A 10,811-nucleotide genomic window follows, 5' to 3' on the forward strand; every position below is an offset into this window, starting at 1 on the left:
GAAATTTTGGTCAAGTAATCTTCGATGAAGCCCGGACTTCCGTATTGCATTTCACCTTGGTGGCTTAAAAATTAATTAATGACTTTGGTCATTAAAAATCGGAAAATTGTAAAAAAAAATAAAAATTTATAAAACGATCCAAATTTACGTTTATCTTATTCTCCTTCATTGGCTGATTCCAAAAACATATAAATATGTTATATTCGGATTAAAAACAAGCTCTGAAAATTAAATATATAAAAATTATTATCAAAATTAAATTTTCCAAATCAATTTAAAAACACTTTCATCTTATTCATTGTCGGTTCCTGATTCCAAAAACATATAAATATGATATGTTGGGATTAAAAACACGCTCAGAAAGTTAAAACAAAGAGAGGTACAGAAAAGCGTGCTATCCTTCTTAGCGCAACTACTACCCCGCTCTTCTTGTCAATTTCACTGCCTTTGCCATGAGCGGTGGACTGACGATGCTACGAGTGTACGGTCTTGCTGAAAAATGGCAGCTACTTGACTAAATATTGTATTTTCGCCTTACGCGACTTGTTTTAATCCACGTTCTATTTCCTTTCAACTATATGACCATCAATCGTTCTGTTTTCTACGATTGATCTTTTTTAAAATCGAATAAAATTACAACACGCGCACTAAAAACAGCTTTGTCTGTGTGTGTGTGTGTGTGTGTGTGTGTGTGTGTGTGTGTGTGTGTGTGTGTGTGTGTGTGTGTGTGTGTGTGTGTGTGTATGTGTGTGTGTGTGTGAATGTGCGTGTGTGTGCGAGTGTGTTTGTGTGTGTGCGCATGTGTGTATGTGTGCGTCCAGTTGAGTATGTGAATGTGTGTGAATGTGTGTGTGTATGCGTATGCTTGTGTGTGCGCATGTATGTATGTGTGCGTGCAGTTGAGTATGTGAATGTGTGTGTGTGTGTGTATGGGTGTGCGAGTGTGTTTGTGTGTATGTGTGATTGTGACTCTGTGTGTGTATGTGTGTGTGTGTGTGTGTGTATGAGATATACTCTGTAAAGTTGCCATACACACAAACCAACATACACCCACACACACACGCACACACACACAAACACACACACGCACACACATACACTCACACACACACACACACACACACGCACACAAAAGAACTCTTTTTAGACAATTTCACATGATTTTGAAACGTTGATATCGTAAAACACTCAAATTAAATTTGTGGTCAAACATCAAACAGGAATGTGTGAACTGATGAAAGAACGTCATTGTACAGTCTAACCTGCCCTGGAGACCACCTGTTCATAAAGACCACCTGCCAATAAAGACCACCTGTCCATAAAGACCACCTGCCAATAAAGACCACCTGTCCATAAAGACCACCTGCCAACAAAGACCACCTGTCCATAAAGACCACCTGCCAATAAAGACCACACCAAAGGATCCCCAACGATATTTATTCTATAAATTACCTGTCCATAAAGACCACCTGCCTGTCGAGACTAAAGACCACTCAATTTCGGTCCCAAGTCACGGTTTCAACCTGTCATGGAAAACCACCCGACATCTTTTCTAACTCTGGTAACAAACCCACTTTACAAAATAATGCAGACCTATTATATCGTATCTATCTCTCCCAGTGACTTTTTAGTGCAGATGAACACGAGGTAAAGTATATATGGGCCATGGCAATTCGACTGTCCTGATCTCATTAGGACTTGGGCAGTCACTCCACCCCCCTCCCTCCGCCCACCCCATCTTTTTAAAGAAAACATCGTTAAAATTAATATTAAAAGTCCTACGGTTTTGAGCCATTAAGGACTTGAGTGTTTGTCCGCTTTCAAAAAGAGGAAAGAAAGAAACAAAAAATAAGGAGAGGAGGGCAGGGGGTGGGGTTGAGTTGATAATGCTCTGTGAAGAAAACATCATTGCAACGCATTTCTCTTCAGTGACACGCAAGACCCCGGGTGCCTGGACCGCTAACTGCAATTGCTAGCCTGTGACGAAAAACTGGCGATATTCTCTTTGAATATGATAAGGGACTGGTCGCCCTGACCCTTCATGGCTGAACAAGAAAGCAGTGGAGCAACAACTGTGACTAATTGGGCGGTAGACGATAGAGGCTATGATGCAAAGTTGTTACAACTGCACTGCCCACCCCAAAAACACAGCAATTGTTCGTATGAATGATGAGATGTCGAAAATCTTTTAACTGCGGCATCAAAACAGGGAGACTAAACCGATACCTGCCTAAAGAATAAGAAAATAAAAGATAACGAAAAAGAATAAAACGAACTTTTACACACGGCGGTGACCAGATCTGCTTAATAAAAATAATAAAAATCCTGCTTCATTGTTTGCGTTCTTAATTAGTTCTTTTGTCTGTATTTGTTGTTGTTGTTGTTGTTGTTGTTGTTGTTGTTGTTGTTGTTGTTGTTGTTGTTGTTGGTCCATGTGCCGAATAAAAATGTGAGTTGTGATTGGATACATATATATCGCAACATATTTGTATCGATTTTGTTCAAATGACGACCCTGTCCATAAAGACCACCTGTCTAAAGAGACCACTTTTGCTCACTCCCTTGGATGGTCTATTTAGACAGGTTCGACTGTATCAGTTACACATGGTGAAGAATATGAACAACAACAATAACAACAAGATGAAGTACACAAAGAAGAACAAGAGGAAGTAAAACAACAACAACAAAACAACAGAAAGAACAAGAACCAGAAGAACAAGAGAACAAGTCGCGTAAGGCGAAATTACTACATTTAGTCAAGCTGTGGAACTCACAGAATGAAACTGAACGCACTGCATTTTTTCACAATGACCGTAGTCCGCCGCTCGTGTAAAAGGCAGTGAAATTAACGAGCCTGTTTAGCGTGGTAGTGGTTGTGCTGTGCTGCATAGCACGCTTTTCTGTACCTCTCTTCGTTTTAACTTTCTGAGCGTGTTTTTAATCCAAACATATCATACCTATATGTTTTTGGAATCAGGAACCGACAAGGAATGAAATTGTTTTTAAATCGATTTCGGAATTTTTTTTAATCATAATTTTTATATTTTTAATTTTCAGAGCTTGTTTTTAATCCGAATATAACATATTTATGTGTTTTTGGAATCAGAAAACGATGAAGAATAAGATGAACGTAATTTTGGATAATTTTATAACAATATAATTTTAATTACAATTTTAAGATTTTTAATGACCAAAGTCATTAATTAATTTTTAAGCATCCAAGCTGAAATGCAATACCAAAGTCTGGCCTTCGTCGAAGATTGCTTGGCCAAAATTTCAATCAATTTGATTGAAAAATGAGGGTGTGACAGTGCCGCCTCAACTCATTTCACAAAAAGCCGGATATGACGTCATCAAAGACATTTATCCCAAAAATGAAAAATAAATCTGGGGATATCATACCCAGGAACTCTCATGTAAAATTTCATAAAGATCGATCCAGTAGTTTACTCTGAATTGCTCCACACACACACGCACAGACACACAGACACATACATACACCACGACCCTCGTCTCGATTCCCCCTCTATGTTAAAACATTTAGTCTAAATGTAATAACAAGTCGCGTAAGGCAAAATAACAACATTTAGTCAAGCTGTCGAACTCACAGAATGAAACTGAACACACTGCTTTTTTCACCAAGACCACAATGTCATACTCGTCGTTTCGTCAGTCCACCGCTCGCGGCAAAGGCAGTGAAATCGACAAGCCATGCAGAATAGTGCTGTAGTGGTCGTGCTGAGCAGGATAACACGCTTTTCTGTATGTCTATTCTTTTTAGCTTACTGAGTTTGTTTTTAATCCAATTCCAAACATAGCATATTATTATTATTAATTTATTATTATGGAAAGCTTATATATATAGCGCGAACCACAACTGTGCTCTCCGCGCTTTACATATTACTTTCTGCCGTTTGAAATGGAATTTTTTTTACAGACAGACAGACAAACAGACATTTTTTTACACACAATATATAACGCATTCACATCGACCAGCAAACTTCAAGCCTATTAAGCGAACATTCACCTTTCACGGCCTATTATTCCAAGTCAAACGGGTATTTGGTGGACATTTTTATCTATGCCTATACAATTTTGCCAGGAAAGACCCTTTTGTCAATCGTGTGATCTTTAACGTGCACACCCCAATGTAGTGTACACGAAGGGACCTCGGTTTTTCGTCTCATCCGAAAGACTAGCACTTGAACCCACCACCTAGGTTAGGAAAGGGGGGAGAAAATTGCGGCCTGACCCTGGGACAACCTCTCGTTTCCGAGCGCAAGTGCGTTACCACTCGGCCACCCAGTCACATATCTATATGTTTTTGGAATCAGGGACCGACAAGGAATGAGATGAAATTGTTTTTAAATCGATTTCGGAAAATTAATTTTAATAATAATTTTCATATTTTAATTTTCAGAGCTTGTTTGTAATCCAAATATAACATATGTGTAAACCTTGCCAATACTACAAGTAGTCGTATTGCTAATTTTATTTAAACCTTGTCACTTCGCCGGAATGTATTAAGTGGACATAAGGTCGGGTTCGGGAAAAGAGATTTCTTAGAAAAAAAGTCTACTCTACAAAGTCAAAGAAACACCACAAGTTACACTGCAAGTCCATATGAAATATACCCAAGTGAGCATGGCTTAGATACATATTCCATTGGCTCAGGCACCTATCCACTGAGTGTCTTCTACATCCTTTCAGTCAGGGTCCTAATGAGAGATACAACTAAGTCCTCATCTAATCATAAAGCAAAAACACACGTTACAACATATTTACGAATGTCAATGACTGCATGCTGGATTGGCATGCACACAACCTGAACCACTGTTCCCCTTGGAGCTTTCGCCACAATTTCAAATACTGAGGACTCAGTCATATTGCTTCCAGAGTTAACAAAAAGAGTGGGAACGGTAGCAACGGAGTTAAACCCAAAAACCCGATGACCTTCAAGTACTGAACTATTTAGAGGCCCAGACAATTTTCTATAATGGAGTTCATATAGTGCAGTAACAGGCAAACATTTCCAAAAATCAAAAAAATGCTCCTATTCACTCCGAACAACATTTTTTTCAACACGACTCCAGTATGCCAACAGCTATTACAATAATAAGACACTCCTATTTGTCATACAATCACAAATTGACGAAACAAAAATCAAACGCAACTCCCGTTACAAAAATACTGTAGCACCCAATGACTGAAGTGTTCAAACATATATAGTGAAACTCAAGGCAGGAATCGTCCTGACAAGAAAACTGGGTTCAGATCACAATACCAAAACTGTGAGAACATGGAAAATAAAGACAAAAGTTTTGTTAGGATTATATCGCGACCAAGTACAACCAGATCAAATCAAAACTATACTTTCGAGCGTCCGTTTATGATGAAAGAATTATCACCACCCAAAATAAACCAAGCCACTAAATGTGGTAACTCTCCACAACATGACTAAAAAAGTCAGTCACATCTGGTCAAAAATCCACAGCACCCAAGGTCACTGAAATCGGTGATTTTCTTCCTGGCAACAGTGTCGTCTCAGCGGTATCATCCAGCTCATCTCTCTTCGTCCTCTCTCCTCTGCATCGGCTCAGCTGTCGCTCTCCAGCATCCTGTCGCTCTCTCCTCGTCTTTCCATCATGCTTAGTTATGTGTTTTCCTCTTACCCTTATCTTACAGTTAAAATTACAAAAAATAGTTGAAACAAAAACAATTGAGTCATTTATTTTCCACTATTCCAGTCTTTACTTTTTTTCTCTCTCACTATCTCAGTCCCTTATTGGGCGCCAAAATGTAAACCTTGCCACTACTACAAGTAGTCGTATTGCCAATTTTATTTAAACCTTGTCACTTCGCCGGAATGTATTAAGTGGACATAAGGTCGGGTTCGGGAAAAGAGATTTCTTAGAAAAAAGTCTACTCTACAAAGACTGAGTTTTACTTTTCACGACATCAACACTCAAACAACTTTCACTACTACACAGTCGTCAAGGCAACACACTGTAATTTACTTTTAAACATTTATTACCTTTTCTTCACTTTCACTAACACTAACGCTAACACTTCTTTTCTTATACACAACTGCGGTAAAAAAACAATAACTATTAGCGAAACTAAACACTTGAGGAAAAACACATAAACTAAAACACTTAACAAAGCATGGCAGCTCTGAAGGGGAGGTAGGAAAAGTGCCCCTGAATTAGGAGCACTTTAATCCCCATGTTCTGGCCACCCGAAGCCGGTGCCATCTCTCTCAGAACATCATGCCATCAAAAACAGAGAAACCCAGTTCCAGCCATGGGAACTCAAAAAGTTGGAACGTGGTTTCATCATAAGTAATATATCTTCATAGTTAAAAATATAATTTCAACATCTAAATATTTCTTAAATGTAACCAATGACTTTCAGATACCTCTGATAATTTTCTCATCACTACTTCTATTTTATAACTTGATAATTGCAATTACCAGAACATGACGAAAAGTAGTAAATTTAAGTCAAGGGAAATAACCAACTGAAATACATGTCAAAATAACAAGCGCAGTTGTGTCCCTTTTACTTTAGTCACCTCTTGAATGATAAAATAAATGCCACCACAGTCAGACAGTCTGTGTAAAATAAGAAATAATCCTTGTTAGGAATTATTTCACATGTTTACATACACCCCTCCAAAGAAAATGTTTCCTTATTACTAACACTAGTAATCATGTACGGATATGACGTCATCAAAGACATTTATCCAAAAAATGAGAAAAAAAATCAGGGGATATCATACCCAGGAACTCTCATGTAAAATTTCATAAAGATCGATCCAGTAGTTTACTCTGAATTGCTCTACACACACACGCACAGACACACAGACACACACATACACCACGACCCTCGTCTCGATTCCCCCTCTATGTTAAAACATTTAGTCTAAATGTAATAACAAGTCGCGTAAGGCGAAATAACAACATTTAGTCAAGCTGTCGAACTCACAGAATGAAACTGAACACACTGCTTTTTTCACCAAGACCACAATGCCATACTCGTCGTTTCGTCAGTCCACCGCTCGCGGCAAAGGCAGTGAAATCGACAAGCCATGCAGAATAGTGCTGTAGTGGTCGCGCTGAGCAGGATAACACGCTTTCTAGTATGTCTATTCTTTTTGGCTTGCTGAGTTTGTTTTTAATCCGAACATAGCATATTATTATTATTATTTTATTATTATGGAAAGCTTATAATTATATATAGCGCGAACCACAACTGTGCTCTCCGCGCTTTACATATTAATTTCTGCCGTTTGAAATGGAATTTTTTTTACAGACAGACAGACAAACAGACATTTTTTTACACACAATATATAACGCATTCACATCGACCAGCAAACTTCAAGCCTATTAAGCGAACATTCACCTTTCACGGCCTATTATTCCAAGTCAAACGGGTATTTGGTGGACATTTTTATCTATGCCTATACAATTTTGCCAGGAAAGACCCTTTTGTCAATCGTGGGATCTTTAACGTGCACACCCCAATGAATTAAGCAACTTGATTGTCTATTTAATGAATTAGACATATTGGCAATAATTGACACATTTCATGAATTAAGCAACTTGATTGTCTATTTAATGAATTGGACATATTGGCAATAATTGACACATTTCATGAATTAAGCAACTTGATTGTCTATTCAATGAATTAGACAAGAACTTGATTGTATTTGCATATCCGCATGTAATCCAGCTCATGGGTTTGTGCATGTGCGTGCGTATGTAGGCCTAAGTGTGTGCGGGGAAGGTGGGTGTGAAAAGGAACATTAATTACAAAATTATGACGAGCTTACCTTAGTAACTGAAGTCTAATTGTAGTTTTATCGACCACAATTTAGAGAGGAAAGCTAAAGGATTACGTGAAATCAAATCTAACTAGCAAACCGAGCCAAACAAACGTTAGTATCATTGGTAAACACATTTCGTAGTCTGTAGTATTCCTGATTTCTGTCTGCAGGCTGAAATGAAGGCAACAGACGACACTAAGACTCAACATCCGGGTTCTACGAGCCTTGGTAAACGCGCCACTCCGGAAGGCCAAAGCGCAGACGAACTGTCAGCAGAGACTAATTCGCGTTCTCCAAAGAAGCAGCCCGGAGAGCAGCCACCAAACTCAAAGCAGAAGAAACAAACGCAACCAGAACATCAAAAGCCATCGTCGAAACCTCCCAATGTGATCTCCACGCAAGCAGAGGTTCATGTAAACGGAGATAGTCTCGACAAAGCAGAACCAAATATGTCGCTGTTTGCTACAACAAAGGAGATGCAAACGACAGAAAAGTCGCTGTTGTCGGTCCCAACAGACAATGCGCGCAGCGAGTCACGGACTCAAACGCCCATGGAGATCAAGAACGAACTGAACGCCCCCCGCCACCAAGAAGCCAGCAAGACAGACATTCTCAAATCCCACAGCGAAAGCTGCCTTACCCACACTGGCTGCAGCCGCGCCGAGAAACAGAACATGGGGAAAAGGGCGTTTCTGCTCATCTCCAAGCGACGCCGACTGACCAGAAGGATGACTTACATTAAGGCCTTCGCTCCCGAAATCCTTAACCACATCAAACGAGAAGGGAAGAGCCCTTTGCCTTCAGTACCCACGTTCAGCAGTGGTGATAAAATGTCCCGTTCCAACAAGCCCATGAACGGTAGTGTGTCTAAAACAAACATTTCCCAACCCAGACCGGTTTCCGTGCCCGTTAGGATCACCGACAGACCCTCCTCCTGCTCTACAGTAAGTTCGCGAGCGAAACGCAAAGACAAGTTCGATGAGCTGTGTGATAATAATTGCAGGCATATAGGTGTGGTACCCCCTGAAGAGAGGGAAGACAGCTTCCTTCCCCAAATCGTTCCCAAGACATCGTCCACGAATTCCAGAGGAAGTTCATCAGAAAGATCGAGCTCGTGTAAACTTCCTGAGATTTCCAATGTCAGCTCAGCATCACCGACTGAAGAAACAAATCATCGAGGAGATGATCTTGAGGAAGTCTTTAAACACAGACAAAAAACACGTCTTAATCTCAAACTCGAGCCTCTCCGAACAAAGAATGACGTCAAGAAATCCCAGAGGCCTCAGTCGGAAAACCCCACAAAAGTGTCACGTGATTCAAATTCCCGCCGCCGATTGGCTAGCGTCCAAGACGACTATCGCAATCTGAAGGTTTCTGACAAAATGATGTCATCTTTCGCCGAAGCAGCGTTTTTTTCTGCAGCAAAACATTTTACTGCAGTAAAAAATTAAAATCAAGAATGCTGCAGAAAAAGTGTAAACAGGTTTTCTGCAGTAAAACAACAGCGCTGTTTTACTGCAGCATTCTTGATTTCAATTTTACTGCAGTAAAATGTTTTGCTGCAGAAAAAAACGCTGCTTCGCCGAAAGATGACATTATGCAGAAATGCTGCAGAAAAGAACGGTTTTTCTCAAGCATTTGTCTTTTCTGCAGAATAACTGAATAAAGTCATAATCCGCTAAGGATACTTTACCCCGGTCTTTGTTTACCAAAGAGTCTTAACTGAGTTCAGTCTTTTTAATGTCTTTTTGTCCTATGGGTCAATTGTTTAGTAGCTAATAAAAGTTTCAGAACTAGTAGCCCCCCTCCCCCCCCCCACCACCTAGCTGCAGTGTTATAACCTTGTGGACATACACTGACTCAACCCTTTCTAGTTTTAACAAAAAGAAAATATATCGATTTATTTTGGTTTAATATTGGCACAACCAGTCCTCAATGACTTATTTCTATGAAAGAATAGTTAACCTTGTTATGTATGTCTAGCTTCAATACGTATTGAAAAACGAAACAAACATAAAGAAACACCTAGTGTCCTATAGTTCAAGCCCGTTCTGTATATACTCGGCAACCAGGGAACCCTCTTGTACACACACACACACACACACACACACACACACACACACACACACACACACACACACACACACACACACACACACACACACACACACGGGCATTTAATTTCAGTTACGATATAAAATCACTATGAAAAGAAGTATAAAGATGAGATGCTGTATCACAGAGAAGCTTATCATCAATTGCACAAGGCTATAATAAGAATCAATAATATGAACCAGAGATAGGCATGCTAATCTTGTCCGTTAACCATAAAGCATAATAAATATCTCTTATAATTACATTAGCATTTCAAGCATGACTGTTCGTCGCCCCTCAGGCCGCAAATACACTTCACAGCAAAGTTGTGTGCAACCAAATATATACAACATATGACGTAAGAAACAAACACACAAACAGACAAACAAATCTGAAACATCTATACTGAAAACTGCTAATGGTACAGACATCGAAGGACGTTGACTATAACTATATTAATTAAAATCCAATAGCAAATGTCCATTTTAAAGATATTTTCTTTTCCGTGAAAACCATTAGGAAAAGAAAAAAAAACTATGTTTCTGATTCCACGACCGATTCTTTGTTTTCCTCCCGACCCCCATAACTTGTTTATACCCTTCCCATAATTCAATAAAATTAAAAATCTCTCTTTTGCAGATTATACGAGGAAAATGACGCTTCTCTGACATCGACGGGATACGCACGATTTTCGGCCAATGAAACGACACCTGCGCCCGTAAATAAAAACAAACTTCAATAAAATAAAGTACATCAATACATAAATAAATAGATTGATTTATTTATTTAGATTTCTATAGCGCATAACTAAAAGCACTATGCGCTTTACAATATCACTAGGTATAACCACACACAAACATACTCTGATTAAATGCACTAAACTGGCAAT

The sequence above is a fragment of the Littorina saxatilis genome, linkage group LG13, assembly GCF_037325665.1.
Source record: "Littorina saxatilis isolate snail1 linkage group LG13, US_GU_Lsax_2.0, whole genome shotgun sequence".
Lineage (NCBI taxonomy): Eukaryota > Metazoa > Mollusca > Gastropoda > Littorinimorpha > Littorinidae > Littorina > Littorina saxatilis.